At 37.3% G+C, this 16,194-nt stretch overlaps 1 protein-coding gene across 4 annotated transcripts in view; it reads left to right on the top strand.

Moving 5' to 3' along the window:
• The window catches only part of LRRC49 (leucine rich repeat containing 49), a 148,543-nt gene that overhangs the window by 66,394 nt on the left and 65,955 nt on the right, over window positions 1-16,194 (top strand). Inside the window, exon 1 of one of the 4 annotated variants that reach the window (XM_060618133.3) lies at window positions 9,664-9,777. The exons of the other annotated variants lie outside the window; for them this stretch is intronic. The gene's annotated coding sequence lies outside the window, so the exon portion shown is untranslated. Of the gene's footprint in view, window positions 1-9,663; window positions 9,778-16,194 lie in introns of those variants that run through there. 4 annotated transcript variants of the gene reach the window in all.

The following is a 16,194-nucleotide window of genomic DNA, read 5'->3' as shown; positions in this document are numbered from 1 at the left end:
TGATGCCAGTCTGAACTTCACTTTTGATCTTTGTGCTTAGAGGTCATGAGGCTTTTTTTTCTTTTATTTATTTATTATTATTATTTAATTTTTAAAGTCTAATAATTTGTGAGGATATGTCTTCAGATGGATCATTCTGGCTCTGTTTTCCCAGCTACCTGTTGGGCCATTTCAGTATATACATTTTGGTCTTTTCTTATTTCCAGAAAGTTTTCTTGGGTTATAGTTTTAAGTATTGGTTCTGTTCAGTTGTTTTGTTTTTATATTTAGGATCTCAAATCACACACTTGGTTTCTTCTTTGGTTTTCTTCTGTTTCAGCTGCTATTGGCACACTTTATTTCTTTGCTTCATTTTCATTCTCTTGGTTGTTTTTCTGTCTTTCTTCAGTGTTCCTTAGTAAAATTTTATTTGTATCTATTTTCCCTTGGGGACATTGTAATTTAATCTTTGTGTGATGATTTGGTCTTTTCCTTCCATTTCTTTCCTTAATTCAATCAACACTCTTGTCATTTCTGTTTACTGTCCAAATCTGCTTTTAATTTTTAATATTCTTATTCAAGGTGGGTTATCCTAGCTCCAAATGCTTACCTGAGGATATTGAATTCAGTGTGCAATGTTGTATTACAGTTTTCTCCATGTTTCTTTTTGGGGGGTGGATTTGATTTCTGTTCTTCAAATACTTTGTATATATTTAGTCTGGTTTTGCCTATTTGTTTTATGGGTTTGGGTGACTTATAAGAATCTTCGGTCAAAGGTGTCTTCTGTTAGTGCAGCAAAGTATAGTTGGGGCGTGTGTGTGTGTGTGTGTGTGTGTGTGTGTGTGTAAAAGGGATTGTATATCCTTTTTAATCTTTAATTTTTTGGTGCTCTTTTATCTTGCAAGGCTCTCAATCTCCCCTTTGCCCATTTTCGCTTTCACTATCCAGTCCCCAAAGAGCTCGTCTACTTTCCTTTCTATCTTCTCAAAAGCACTGACTTTTTGAAGACTGCCACCTCAGATCATGTGTTCCTTAAAGTCCCTTCCTTGTAGTACATGCTCAGATCAACTAGGACTCTTACAGTATTGTTGCACCTACTGTGGACCTTCTCTTTCTGCTAGTGATTTTAGATCAGTTTTAGACCCACTATCAGCTCCTCTTTTCTTTCTTCCACAGTTTTTCATATCGCCCTTTCATATTCCCTACTTACAGGTAATTTGATACTTGGGCCTTCTCTGTCTTTTAGTTATGTTATGGGCATTGGTTTTATGTAATTTGTTCTTCTTGGCAGTTCTGTATTGTTTTTGGAAGGTGAGTTGGGACTTTCAGTCCATCTCTTTATTTACCTCATATATATGCATATGTGTGTATCCACGTGTGTGTGTAGTAGGTGTATATACGTACTTCCCCTACCAGAATGCAATTTCCTTAAGAGTAGCAATTGCGTCGTACTTACTCATCTTTCTGTCTTTAGCACTAATGTCAGTGCCGATCATGTAGTGTTCTCTCAACTTTCCTTTATCCTGTTAATGATTAAAACAAAGTTGCAAATAAACTCATCTGTCACTTATGATAGCAGCAGCTTGCATTCTTGACTACTCTTGTTGTCGCTTGCTGCCATCGAAGAGGATGCCAGAGCAGGTGGGATAGGTAGTTTTGAAGATCAATATAACTTACGCCCCCACCGGTGGACTCTTATGTTTTTTCCGTTTGGTTGCTGGTCATGAACATGCCAGAGAGAGAGAGGAAAAAAATAGGTACTGTGCCTACAAATTTTAAACTGCATGGGCTCACTATATCCCTTCCCCCACCAAATGATTTTATTCTCTGTTTGCTACACAAATTCCTTCCAAACTCTACTTCAGAGCCTCTTTTGAAATAAGATTTAAACTATTCAGTATTCCTTTCTATTTTCTCTCCATTATTATCCCTAATTATCATGCCAAGACCAAGATATAATTATTTATATCTGATAATAGTTCTGTTTTTGCCAACAAAACCTTACAATATAGCCCCCCAAATTCATTATCACAAACAGAATCTCTGCCAAGTTTACTTCTCATATATGTATTTGTTATAATTTCTCTCCATTTTAATATGGGAGGTTCCTTCCACAGATGAGTAGAATTCAGCAGGTTAAGTAAATTAGGTTATTCCCCAAACATTGAAATATTACACAGGTACTAAAATAATAACATAGGAATAATTAGTGACATGGAAAAGTATTGGTTAAATGTAAAGGAAGCAGCATACAAAGCTATTTTATGTAACATGATCTACATTATGTTAAAAAATATATAAACTAGTATATCTTTAGGAGAGATTTCACATGGTTTAATTTTGGTCTTACACTTTTCCAGATTTTCTTAATGATTATGTGTTTTATATTAAGAGAGAAAAAAAAGGAAGGCAGAAAGGAACAGCTATGGAGCAGGTGGCTGATGTATTCTCATTCCATATTTAAGATTTTTGTTGCATACTTTGGGATGAGGTGAAGTTTTTTTTTTTAATTTTCAAATGTTTATTTGTTTTTGAGAGAGAGAGAGAGAGAGAGAGAGAGAGAGAGCGAGCATGAGCCCGGGAGAGGCAGAGATGGAGAGGGAGACACAGAATCCAAAGCAGGCTCCAGGCTCTGAGCTGTCAGCACTGAGCCCGATGCAGGGCTCAAACTCACGAACTGGGAGATCAGGACCTGAGCCCAAGTTGGACACTTAACTGACTGAGCCACCCAGGCGCACCCTTCCCTCCACCTTTTTTTTTTTTTTTTAAAGAAACACTACTATCATTATTTCATTCCATGTTTGTTATAGCAAAGAAAAAGAGTACAGAAATGTGTAAGGCAAAAAGCAAATGTACCATGCTACAACCCCCAGTCTCAATTGCAGAAGTACCACTCTTAAGAGTTTGATGAGGGGCGCCTGGGTGGCTCAGTCGGTTAAGCGGCCGACCTTGGCTCAGGTCATGATCTCGCGGTCCGTGAGTTTGAGCCCCGTGTAGGGCTCTGTGCTGACAGCTCAGAGCCTGGAGCCTGTTTCAGATTCTGTGTCTCCCTCTCTCTGACCCTCCCCCATTCATGCTCTGTCTCTCTCTGTCTCAAAAATAAATAAACGTTAAAAAAAAATTAAAAAAAAAAAAAAGAGTTTGATGAAAACCTATAAGGAAGGATTCCACTAGATTTTTGTTCCTAGGCCAACACTACTGACACACGAATAATATTTTTACAGTATGGAATCATGCTATATAGATTTTTCCTCGGCTTGCTCTTTTAGGTAGCAATATACTATAGATATTTTTCCATGTTAGTACTTGTAGGCAGGGGGATAATGTAAAAAACTTCACAAGTATAGCATGTATACACTAGCAAGGATAGAATAGTGATTCAGAAATTTTAACCGATGTAGCATGGGCACTGTTGAGTCAGAATAGATGCTAAACTGGGTCTCAAGGCCCCTGCTGTGCCAAGGGTTACTCTTTTTGCTGCCAAAACAACAGAGGTTCAGGACACTTCATAGCTGGGTCTGGGACACTTAGGCCTCTTGGGGGCAGTGGCCTTTACCAGCTGGCATGGAATTATTTCAGAATTTTAACTAATACAGTTAGTTGTACCAGGTGAATATCAGCCTTGTTTGTCTGTCTCATTCTTTTTAATGGCTACATTCAATTTCACTGTATGAATTAATTTTATTTTATGAGGCCCTTTCAGACCAGTTGTCATTTTCAATGATGAAGTTATTCCTTTGATGAAGTTTACATCAGTGGTCTCAAACCCGAGTCTGCATTAGGATCACTTCTAGAACTATTAGAATAATATAACCATGACCTTACCCCTAGCAATTCTGATTTAGATATGGATGGGTTCTAGGGCTTCGTGTTTTTTAATGAACTCCACAAATGATTATGATGCCCGGTCAGTATTAGAAGCTACCGAAATATGGGGGCACCTGGGTGTCTCGGTTAAGCGTCCAACTCTTGGTTTGGGCTCACAGGTCATGATCTCACGGTTTGTGAGTTCAGGCTCCGCATTGGGCTCCTCATTGATCCTGCTTGGGATTTTCCCGCTCCCTCTCTGTCTCTGCCTCTCCCCCCTCACTTGCTGTCTGTCACTGTCAAAATAAATAAACCTGAAAAAAAAAAGAAATGTAGAAGCTACCGAAATATGGAAGAATTAATATTTTAAAGTAGGACAAGATTGTACAATTTGTCCGTGTGTACAATGTGTACAATATGTCGATATAACAAGTATTGGTGAAGATGTGAAGCTACTAGATAGAGCTCCCGTACCTGCCAGTAAGAGTGTAAATCAATAAATCATTTCGTAAAGCTCTGGAAGTGTCTATTAAGTCGAAAGTAATAGCAACCCTTATGACTCAGCAATGCCACTCCTAGGTATAAACTCCACAGAAATGCTTAACATGTTCACCCGAATGTTCTTAGTTGCACTATTTATAATAACCTCATATACAAACAAGCCAACTGTCCTCCAACAGTAGAATAAAGTGAGTTTAGTGGAATACTACCCAGCAATGAGAGTCATCAAACTACAGCTACAGGCAATATGAGGCATCTCAAAAAATATGTGAAGCATAAGAAGCCAGATTCAAGTGAGTGCGTATGAGTGAATTTCATTTACATAAAGTTAAAAAATAGGCAAACCTTATCTATAGTTAGAATCAGATGAGTGGTTACTTTAGGGAGGAGTAAAAGCTGTAAGGGGAAACAGGGGCAGGGGGCATCGGGGTGTGGGTTGTGGGGACGGAAGGCTTGTCTTTCTAGCTTGCTAGTATCTTTGGCTGGTTTAATAATTAAATTGACATGGCACAGATTAACAGGAGAAAAACAAATATAATTCCATATGTTCGGGAGCCCCATAAAAATATGAGCTCCGAGGGCAAATCGAGCAGTTGCTCTGTCTCTGCCATCAGGGCAAAGGAATGGGATAGGGGTGTGGGGCTTCAAAGGCAAGGAGGATGATTCATAGGACACTAAGAAGAACAGATATTTGGTAATTGGATGTCTGCCCTGCCGTATATATAGATCTTTCAGATAAAAAATTATCTCTGATAATAGCTCTCTTTCTGAGCCAGGCCTCCATCTAAGTCCTTTTAGGTAGTTAAAAGTTTTACCTTTTAGAAAGCTAAGAATTTTACCTTTAAATAAGGTAAAAGTTTTTCTTGAGCCTCCGGGTCTTAATTGCCATCAGCTCAAAATAATCCATAGACCAAAGGGGCATAGTTTGGAGTCCTGTATTTTTTCCCCATCAGTCCCACTTCTGAAACTTCCCCAAGAAGATTCACAGTCCAGAAGCTGAGTTGGTAGAGTGGTGCATTTCTTTGAGCTAGTCTCTTAGTCCCGAGGGTAGATCAATTCAGTTAGGCAGTTGTGTCTCCTTGTAGGAGGTAGTAATGCATGTGGGCTAGGTGCGTGCACTCAGGTATTTAATATGAGGCATTTCTATGGAAACAAAAGAAAAACAATAGTTAATGATTGGAGCAGATTATAATCACAGTTTCTGGGATTCTGAAAGGCAGCTAATCAAAAAGATACGTAGATGGTTGGCTCAAAGCATCTTTAGATAAGAGTAAGGGCAGGTGGTGGCAATCTGATCAGTTCTCCTGATTTGTACTTTAAATGTCCCTGGTGATCTTTCTAATTGGCCATATAGCAACAGGCATGGAGATTGTCCATACGTATACTGTTGGGGTGATTTCTCTAAAGTTTGTATCACATTGTTCAGCTTTAGCTTACATGACTTCAGAAAAAGGGCAGTTTTAGTTCTCACTGATTCCATGTCAGAGGGTGAGAGAAAAGTTGGGAGATGCTAGTTTAGAGAGTTGCAACCAAATACTGGTGGAAACTAAAAATTCGGATTCTAGTCCATTTCACCAGTAGAAAACAAAACCTCAAAGACAATTAATGTATTAGAAACTGATATCCAGAAAGGGCTATTACTGACACATAATTTTTCTCTTTACAGTCATACCCGTTTCAGTCAGAGATAACCACAGTAAGACTAATTTGTTTGCAAATTAAGCCTAGTTTCAATAAACTTTGCCGGATTCTTTACATAAGTGCAGCCAGAATGATGATTGATCATGTAGAATCTTTTAATCTGCTCTGTTGGAACTTTTCTTTTCTTTTCTTTTTTAATGTTTATTTATTTTTGAGAGAGAGAGAGAGAGAATGAGTGGGGAAGGGGCAGAGAGAGCCAGAGACACAGAATCCAAAGCAGGCTCCAGGCTCTGAGCTGTCAGCACAGAGCCTGACATGGGGCTTAGGCCCGTGAACCCATGAACTCTGAGATCATGACCTGAGCCGAAGTTGGATGCTCAACCAACTGAGCCACCCAGGTGCCCCGTCTGTTGGAACTTTTCATAAGGAATCTCAGATTAGTCTTTTAAAACCCTCATGAAGGAAACAAAGATGCCAAGCCAAGGTCTCACCATCAGACGTTGCACGCAATACCTGTAGATTTGAATGGGTTCCTCTCCAATTGAGGTCCCCCAAATATCCTGAGGTTTCTGAGCTTGCCAGGAAGTAGCATTCCTTTCTCACCTACTGAGACTGCTGGGAACCCTGTAAGCAAGGTATCGGGCCAGTTTTTCCAAGGGGTTTTATTGGCTCCATAAAGTCAACCTTAGTTCCTTAAAGCTGTCTGGCATATCTGATTCTACGCACATGCTCAAATACGACATTCCAGCCAAAGCCTTGGCAATATAATCAACATTTCCCGTTGTGTCCTATTACAATGAGAATAGATTCTTATTGAATTTATGCAAATAGCTGTATTGGCATGAAAATGAGAATACTAAATTCCCCAATTCTGGATGGATCAGGTAGGGAGAAAAAGTAATTGTTTCCTCTTTGTTCACAAATTGTTGTACCATTTGTATACAAATTGTTGAACCATTTGTACCAAATTGTTGATAGCTTAAGAGAAAAGAGAAAAAGGTTTCCTTCAACCTGGTAAAACAAAACATAACAGAACCAACAATGTTCCAATGAAAAAAATCATAAAATTTATAATCATTCTCATCATTTCATTCAGTCTCATGTTACTCTTTTTCTCCTTGAATCCAGTTTTTTCATGAGTTCTGTAAATTCTTACCCAGTTCACTTTTATGATCTTAAAGTTATCAAAAGCCTATATATTTCAAAAGTCCTTTCCCTGGACCTCCTTGAAAATGAAGTACTTTTGAAGGAATACTTTTGCAGAGCATCAGAGTAAAACAATAACTATCTGTAAATGACAAAAAACTGTAAAATGCCCATTGTTAAAGATCTGATGAAATTCATTATAACAGTATGGATAAGGAAATATGTTTATTTTTGTGGCTCACAACATTTTGAGATAACTGGAATTATGACAATAACATAGTCAATAGTGCTCATACTGGATCTTTACCAGAGTCACTGTATCCGAGGAGGTAGTTCTACTAATCTGCTAATTTAGAAAATTACACTACTTTAGCTTCCATCAGATCCTGTAGGCAGAAATCTGGGACACTGACATGATGATTCTTCCCTTATGCTGGATTTTGTCCAAGGTCCCAACATCTCTCAGCTGCATTGCTTGCCGAAGCAAGCAATGTCCAGTCAGTAAAGACCCCTTCGTGGTCACCAACTGTAGGGGAGGAAAAGTTTCCTTTCTACCATGCTAGGTTCTTTGGCTGGTTTAATAATTAAATTGACATAAGGCAGATTAACGGGAGAAAAACAAATTTAATTACTTGTGTACAGGAGCCCCATAAAAATGAGGCCTAAGGGCCAGTCAAGCAGTTGCTGTCTCTGCTGTCCTGGGCTAAGGAATGGGATAGGGCCGTGGGGCTTCAAAGGTAAGGAGGATGATTCATAGGATGATAAGAAAGCAGATATTTGGTAATTAGATGTTTGCCCTGCCATACTCTTTCAGATAAAAAGTTATCCCTGGTAAAGCTCTCTTTGTGGGCCAGCCCCCACTCCCACCCCGCCCTGCCCCTGCCTATTTAAATTCTTTTAGGTAGTTAAGGAAAAGGTAAAAATTTTTGTTGAGTCTTCTGGGTCTTAATTGTCTTCAGCTCAACGTAATCCACATACCAAAGGTCATGTATTTTGGGGGTCACATGTTCTGCTCTCCATCAGGGTAATGTTTTCTTTCTTAACCTGGGGACTGTTTACATGGGTATGTTCAGATTGTGCAGAATCATCACACTGTGCATTTATGATTTGTGGACTTTTTTGTGTATATATTAAAACTGATAGAAAGTTCAAAAACCACTGGAAAATCATCAATAGAAAGAAGTTCCTCCAAATAACGGAATTATTTCATGGTGGAATAATAAACATACTTCCATTAACTTTAAAAGAGGAATTTGGTCTGCAGTGGTATGCTTGAGCCAGCTTGTGTTGGCTCACTACACCGGTCTATGTGCATCTTTTCAGTTCAGCAACATCATCTTGGTAGTTTGAAATCGGCCATGCTGGGAATATTTACACCATAGGAATTGACAAGTACTATATCAGTTTGTTGTTGTTTTCCGAGACTGCTGCTTACCTACACGGTGCTGAACTTAGATCTCTTTACAGTATTATTTGGCTTGCTTTATAGCCAGTGTAATTTTTAAACAATTAATATTAATGTTGAAAGTGGCTAAAATGAGCATGCTTTTTAGAATTGTTATCACACTTTGAGACTGCAAAGAATCCTTCTCTTTTTCTTCTGTAAATTTGAGGAGACTTAGGGGTGCCTGGGTGGCTCAGTCGGTTGAGTGTCTGACTTAGGCTGTGGTCATGGTCACACAGTTTGTGAGTTCGAGCCCCGCGTTGGGTTCTGTGCTCTTGGTTCAGAGCCTGGAGCCTGCTTCGGGTTCTGTGTCTCCTTCTCTCTGCCCCTCCCCCACTCACGGTCTGTCTCTCTCTCTCAAAAAATGAATAAACGTTAAAAATTTTTTTAAAAAATTTGAGGAGACTTATTTGTATCCACATGGTCGATTCATAAGAGGAAATATATCATCAAGAACTTTGTCACCTTAAATTTGGTTTCAGTGTCATAAATTAGCATTATGAGAATATGACCATGACTTGAGATCTACTTTTGGTAATTAGAGTCATTGTGAATCTCCTGAGACTGAAGCTGTGTTGCTTTTGTCTTTTTACTGCTAGAAAATGAGTAAGCTAATAGAGAAAGCTAATAGAATTGTCACCTAGAATTCTGAGACACTCAGTTCTGTGCTCCTGTCTTTTGTCAGCCAGGTGCTTAGGGACATGATAGATACTGTCCTTGTTGAATTGTTGTCAGTGCCATTGTTGCAGCAAAAGATGTCTAAAGAGACAGTTTAACATTTTTCTCTATTTTGTTTAATTCTTCATGTCTCTACCTCCTCCTCTTCACTTTCTTTCTGTTTCTATCATAGCCATAGTCTTCTATTTATTTCTCTCTGGTATCACTTCAGCTTCTCAAATATTAAAATCTTGTAAACACTGTGACGAGTGGGTTAAACTTTTTGAATAGTTTCCCCAAGGGAAATTTGGCGATCTTTTTCATGTATGTGAAAAAATTTTTTGTTTCAGCCATATTTTTGCTTTGTGACAAAAAAGAATGGGCTATTGTTAGAATGCATCTTTAGAATCTGTAGAACCATCTTGTTTCTATGAACCCCTACTATTGTTGTGCACTAAAAAGAATTTTAGTGACTAAGTAACTAACATTACTTAACAAGTAGCAACGTAGATGATTGTTTGTTAAGGAGGACCAAAAGAAAGGAACAAGAAAGTAAAAGAAATGTAAATGGAGAGAAAAAATGTGTTCTAGTTTTGCTTAAGGTATGTTAAAACTAATTATTGGTTTCAGCTGTTGTTCACCTATTCTTTTTTTAATAAAGTTCCTCATCATCTTTTCAGTGTTTTAACAGTAATTGATGATCATTGTCTGGATCTATTATTTATTTAGTGATTACAAAATGGTGATATTCCATCATTCTTTGTCCTTTTAAGTTCTATTTCTTCTATAAGAAAAAGACTTTCATTAGCATTTTGATTACCCTGAAGAACAGTTTATGCAGGAAAGGGATGTAAATGCTTTATTTCCTTAATTTATATCCACTGCCTTTGACATTTTTACTTTAATTTTTAAAATATTTTTCCAGTCTGTAGAAGTTCTGTGTCTTTTCAGATCTTCTTGGAGTTTACTGGTATTTTCAAACCTGTTTTTATTTCTTGAAATATGTTTTTATATCCTATGTTTTGTAATTCAATTATGTGAAAAAGTCTTAGACAGTCAATGTCATCTGTGGTTTCTGCTGGCTGTCAGTCAGAGTGTTTTATTTCCTTTTGAACTGTGAACTATATATTTTGGGGGGGGGTACCTTATCTTTGGGAACTTTTTGAGATCTTGTATGAATGTAGGTTCCTCCATGGAGAAATTTCATTTGTTTCTGTCAGATGCCAATAGGTATAAGCAGCCTTAGACTTCTTCAAAATATCACTTCTCTTGAAATGTTTTAGACCACCCATTTAGTGTGGATTCAGGATGCAAACTGTGGTTTGTGGTTTCAAGTAATCAGGGAAGAATTCTCCTCCCCTATTAGCTCCGTGTTTTGAGATGGGCAATATATCTGGGGTAGTGGGTAGGAAAGCTTATGTCTAAATAACTCTATATTGAAAGTCTAGTTTTTGGGTCTCAGATATAGGACAGATCTCCAGTTAGACTCTCCAACTTGGGTAGCCTCTGGTATTTGTTTTCTGTCCCCCAGCTTTGAAGATCATATGAACCAAAGTTCAAGTTCATTGGGTCCAGTAAATGTCCTCAGAGCTCTCTGGGTTCTCACCTTCACTTTTTTTTTTTTTTAAACCTGTGTATTTCTCATTTTTTTAGCAGGTCATGGATGCACTTGAGAAGATTTTTAAAATATATTTTATCTAGCATTTTTAGCTGTTTTTGCAAGAGCCTCAGTCTTCAAACTTCATTCTGTCTCATATACAAACACCTTCATTATGTGCTATTTTCTTTAACTGTGCTTCATTCTTTAATACTTAATTATATGTTATCATATAGATTTTTCTAGCTGTTTTATATTTATCAGTTGTGTATATGTCAGTCCTTGTGAGAACACTTGATTATTCTAGTGTTCCATTTCATTTCAGCCTGCTAGATACATAGTAACTGTCCAGTAAAATTCCCACTGATCAATGTAAAATAAGTGAGCTTTTTATTAAGATTGTTTTCAGAGAATATGGTGCTTTAATGGTATGAAAGAGTAAAACCCCTTTTTCTAAAGTACCTAACTTACTTTTGGGAGAAGTTTCTAATTGGAGAAATTTGACTGATACTTGGGGGTTGTTAGTTAAATATCTATGTGCTCTGCTTGTATATATGGGAATTTTATTTTTTCTCTGTATTTTATTAAGTAATCCTAAAATGGACTGAAATATGTTCTTTTCCTTTTGAGATGTGAGTTTTGGTCAGTAGGGACACACCGTTCCTCCGTAGGTTCTTTAGCAGATAGGAAGCAGATGCGGCATCGGGAGAAGACCACTAGGGGAAGAACAAATACATGAGTAATCTGGAAAAAGATTAAAGTCAAATTATGAATTAGGTGTCGGCCTTTGGACCCAAGCTTGTCCATTCTGGGGACTCCGAAGAGGCAAGCAACTGAGTGTTCTTAAAACAAGGACTGTTCTTAAAAGGCAGTAGTACTTTACTGTACTTACCGTTCCGTTTCCAGGTGGTTTTGTTTTTGTTTTATAACCTGACCTTGATTTTCTCTGGTTAGGTAGTATGCAACCCTTCATTAGCCTGGATTTGTACTTAATGAGACTTCTTTCATTTGATTAGAGAATGTCTTTAAAATCGTAGGTACCTTGTCAGTGCATTTCTAGGAATGTCTGGCATGTTTATTGGTCAAATGCCTGGCAGATGGAAATGAAATTTTGTGAGGAATCTTCTGGATCAAATATGGATTTATTTTTACCTTAATGAAACTATTCAAAGCATAAAGACTTTAGTCTGAGTATCAGTGCTAGCAGCCGACCTGGAAAGGGTTGCCAGGATAGTACCTGCTAAGGATTGCAATGATTTTCCCACTCCTGGTGCCTCTTTGGTTGTGCTTGAATTGCAGACACAGACCAGATGGGCATCAACAGATCTCCTAGATGTCTGAAGTGCTTCATAATGACTACATTCAGTGGACATAATATTTTCTTCTGTATTCACTAATGTGCTTTGTATTTGAATTCAATGAAGACAGTGTGTACTTTTGTGTTTAACACCATTAGTTACATTCCCCAAAGGAATACTTGGGCTAGGAACAGTTACAATCATTTTAGTTTACAATTATACTTGCAATAAGAAATAAATCATAGACTCTACAGTCTAAGTTATAAATAGACATTAAATAACAATAGGGTGCCTGGGTGGCTCAGTTGGTTAAGTGTCTGACTCTTGATTTCAGCTCAGGTCATGATCTCACAGTTCGTAGGATAGAGCCCCATGTCGGGCTCTGCATTGACAGTTTGGAGCCTGCTTGGGATTCTGTCTCTCTCTCCCTCTCTCTCTCTCTGTGTGTGTCTCTCTGTCTCTCTCTCTCAAAATAAGTAAATAAACAAACATTTAAAAAATAACAATAAAATCAGGATTTACTTGCAATAAAATCAGGATTTACTTGCAATAAAATGTTTTCCAGCTTCCCTCTGCTTCTGGACATATTATTTCCACTTTTCAGTGCATATACCTGGTTAGTGACAGATATCAGATCATAATGATTCCTGATAACATGATATCCTTTAAATAATTCTAAGACTAATGTAAGAAAAATTATTTATTAAGTTTTAGATCAAAGATAAGCCTTTGGAAATCATATCAATTCATCATAGTCTTTCATTCATTCACCAAAATTATTGCACCCTCACTAGATGCTGGGGGCTATGATAGGTTTTGGAATAGTGATCACGGTACATTTCTAGCCCTCAAGAACCTTACAGTTTAATTCTGTTTAGATATGCTGGGCCATTGAAGAAAAATACTCTTCAGCACAGAAGAGTTCTCTTGCCTGTACTGGCTCTGCCTCTGCTTTTCACATCACTGCATCTCTTAAAGGTCGAAGTTAGTATCCCATCCTGTGGTAGTTGGAGGAAAACTTAAAGAAAGCCTTTTTGAAATATGTCCTAAGGGCCATGGGTCACCAATATAACACACCGTTCCAGACAAGGGAGACCTGATAGATGAAAAGGTGATTTGTCAAATGACAAAATTTTTTACATTTTAAATGTCTTTGTAAATCAATTTATTGATATATAATTTACATGTAACAAAAAGCACGCATTGTAAGTGTCGAGTCCATGAATTTTGACAAAGTGCACAGCCTTGTAACCACCACCCAATCATTATTAACCCTAGAGAAAAAGCCGGGTGTTACTCTAGATTCCTCCCTTCCTCGCATCCAAGTAAGTACTAGTTTCTGTACATGCTACACCCTAACTTCCATAGAACCTATCCTGTCCTCTTTACTCTCTTTCGCTTCTGCCTTAGTTTTTGATATGTTAGAGCCTTGTTCCTTTTTTACCTCTATTTACTGCAATCTGTAACTGATTTTTTGCTCTTAATTCATTTCTTTCCTTTATACTTTCCATAATGTTACCAATTATTTTAATAGTTACTAGTTATCGTAATCCTGTTAGCACCCGCCTCCCTTGCTTAAACTCCCTCGATAGGTCTTCGGTCAGTTCACATTCTCAGCTCTCAATTTCTGAGTAAGAGATTGTTTCTCAGCAACTGACGTGATGGTGACATTATTTATCAATAGGAAGTATACATAGAGAAGTAGGTTTGTGGATTGAAGATGATGACTTTGTTCACTTAACAATGTAGAGAAACACAAATTTGCCTTGTGTTTCAGTTTTGAACTTATCAGAAGCATCTTTGATTTTAGCTTTATGTAAACAACTATGAGGGAAGGAGAGAAGCATTTTTCAAACATCCGTTAGACATCAGAAACTATTCTGAGATGTTTTATATTGATGGGGAAAAAAGAATTTTGTTACTGCTAGGTGGGAAAAATTTGCAATGTTTGTTCAAGTTTATTTATACCAGTAGTGATTATTAAATTTAACGATCTCTCATTTTCATCTGCATATGCTAGCCTTTTAAAAAAATGTCTTCCCAACTGATAGTGTTTAAATGCCAATACCCCCAAAGGCCATACGTAGATTCAGTGCGTTCCCTATCGGTATTCCAACCGCATTTTTTGCAGAGGTATAAAAACCGCTCCTAAAATATATAGAGCCACAAAAGATCCTGAAATAGCCATAGGAATACTGAGAAAGAATAACCAAGCATCACATTTCCTGATTTCTAAGCTACAGTCATCAAAACAGTATGGTACTAGAATAAAAACAGACAAATACACCAATGGAATAGAATCGAGAGCTCAGAAATAAATCTAAGTATATCAGGCCAACCAATATTGACAAGGGAGCCAAGAATACTCAATGGAGAAAGGACAGTCTCTTTAATATTCACAGGTGAAAGAATGAAACTGGACTCCTGTCTTATGCCACTCACAAAAAATAACCCAAAATGGATTAATGACTTAAATGTAAGATCAAAACCATGAAAGTCCTAGAAGAATACACAGAAATAAACCTTCAGGACATGTGTTTTTATTATGATTTAAAAAAAATATGATACCTAAAGCACAAGCAACAAAACAAAAAATAAACAAGTACTGCATCAAAGGAAAATCTTCTGTACAGCAAAAGAAGCTATCAATAAAGTGAACAGACAACCTATGCAATGGGAAAAATATTTGCCAACCACGTCTCTCATAAGGGATTAATATCCCAAATGTATGAAGAACTCCTACAACTCGATAGCTAAAAAACAAATGACCCAATTAAAAAATGGGCAAAAGACCTGAATAGACATTTCTTCAAAGGAGATATACAAAAGGCGAACAGGTACATGAAAAGATGTTCAACATCACTAGTTATTAGGGAAATGCAGATTAAAACCGTGGTTTTAATATAATGAGTTATCATTTCACACCTGTTAGAATGACCATCGTCAAAAAGAGAAGAGATAACAAATGCTGGTATGGATGTGGAGAAAAGGGAACCCTCGTGCGCTGTTGGTGGAATTGTAAATTCATACAACCACGATGAAAAACAGTAGGGGGAATTTTCACAAAGTTGAAAACAGAGCTACCATATGATCCAGCAATTCCACTTCCTGGAATAGGTCCAAAGGAAATGAAAACTAACTTGAAAAGGTATCTGCATCCCCCTGTTTATAGCAACATTGTGACAATAACCAAGCCATGGAAACAAGTTAAGTGCCCATCGGTGGATGAGTGGATAAAGAAGTTATGGTGTATATATATGAATGTCGTTCAGCCATAGGAAATAAGGGAATCCTATCATTCGTGACAACATGGATGGACCCTGAAGGCATTATATTTCACCCTGAGTGAAATAAGTCAGACAGAGGAAGATAGTTACTGTGTGATCTCACTGATATGTGGAATCTAAAAGCAAAACCAAAACCAAGCTCACAGAAAGAGATCAGACTTGTGGTTACCAGAGGTGGAGGATGGGGGTAGGGGAGAATTGGAGGAAGAGGGTCAAAAGTCCAAACTGCCAATTATAAGATAAATTAGTACGCAGGACTAATATACAATATGATGACCACAGCTAACACTGCTGTATGACATACAGGAAAGTTATTAAGAAAGTAAAAACTATGAGTTCTCATCACTGGGAGGAAATTTTTTTTTCTCTCTTTTGTTCTTTCTTTTCTTTGTATTGTATCTATATGAAAAAATGGATGTTAGCTGAAGCTATTATAGTCCTCATTTCACAATATATATAAGTGAAACCACCATGCTGATGTATGTCAATTGTTACTCAATAAAACTGGGGGAAATTGTCTTCCTAAAATTATCTAAATATGTCTCAAAACCCATAATGAGCATATGAGTTGTGAGATTTACCTATTAGATGGTAAAGATAATCTCTAAGGTAAAAAAATAGGAGAGGATCTTTTTACCTTGAATGGGAGGAAAACAGAAGAAATATTTAAATGTGACAATAAAAAAAGGGAACTTTAGTCTTACCATATACCTTGCCTTGACCTTAATTGTCAACATATAGGTTATTTTCTATACCATAAATATTCTATATCCCCTAGCTTTTCTTACACAGGAAGAAGGGATATTCAATATAGTGCCTGAATAAAGGAAGTACTCT

Source organism: Panthera onca, chromosome B3 (assembly GCF_046562875.1).
Source record: "Panthera onca isolate mPanOnc1 chromosome B3, mPanOnc1 haplotype 2, whole genome shotgun sequence".
In the NCBI taxonomy this organism is placed as follows: Eukaryota; Metazoa; Chordata; class Mammalia; order Carnivora; family Felidae; genus Panthera; species Panthera onca.
The sequence above is the reverse complement of the archived record's forward strand: the minus strand, read 5'-3'. Positions and strand labels throughout refer to the sequence as shown.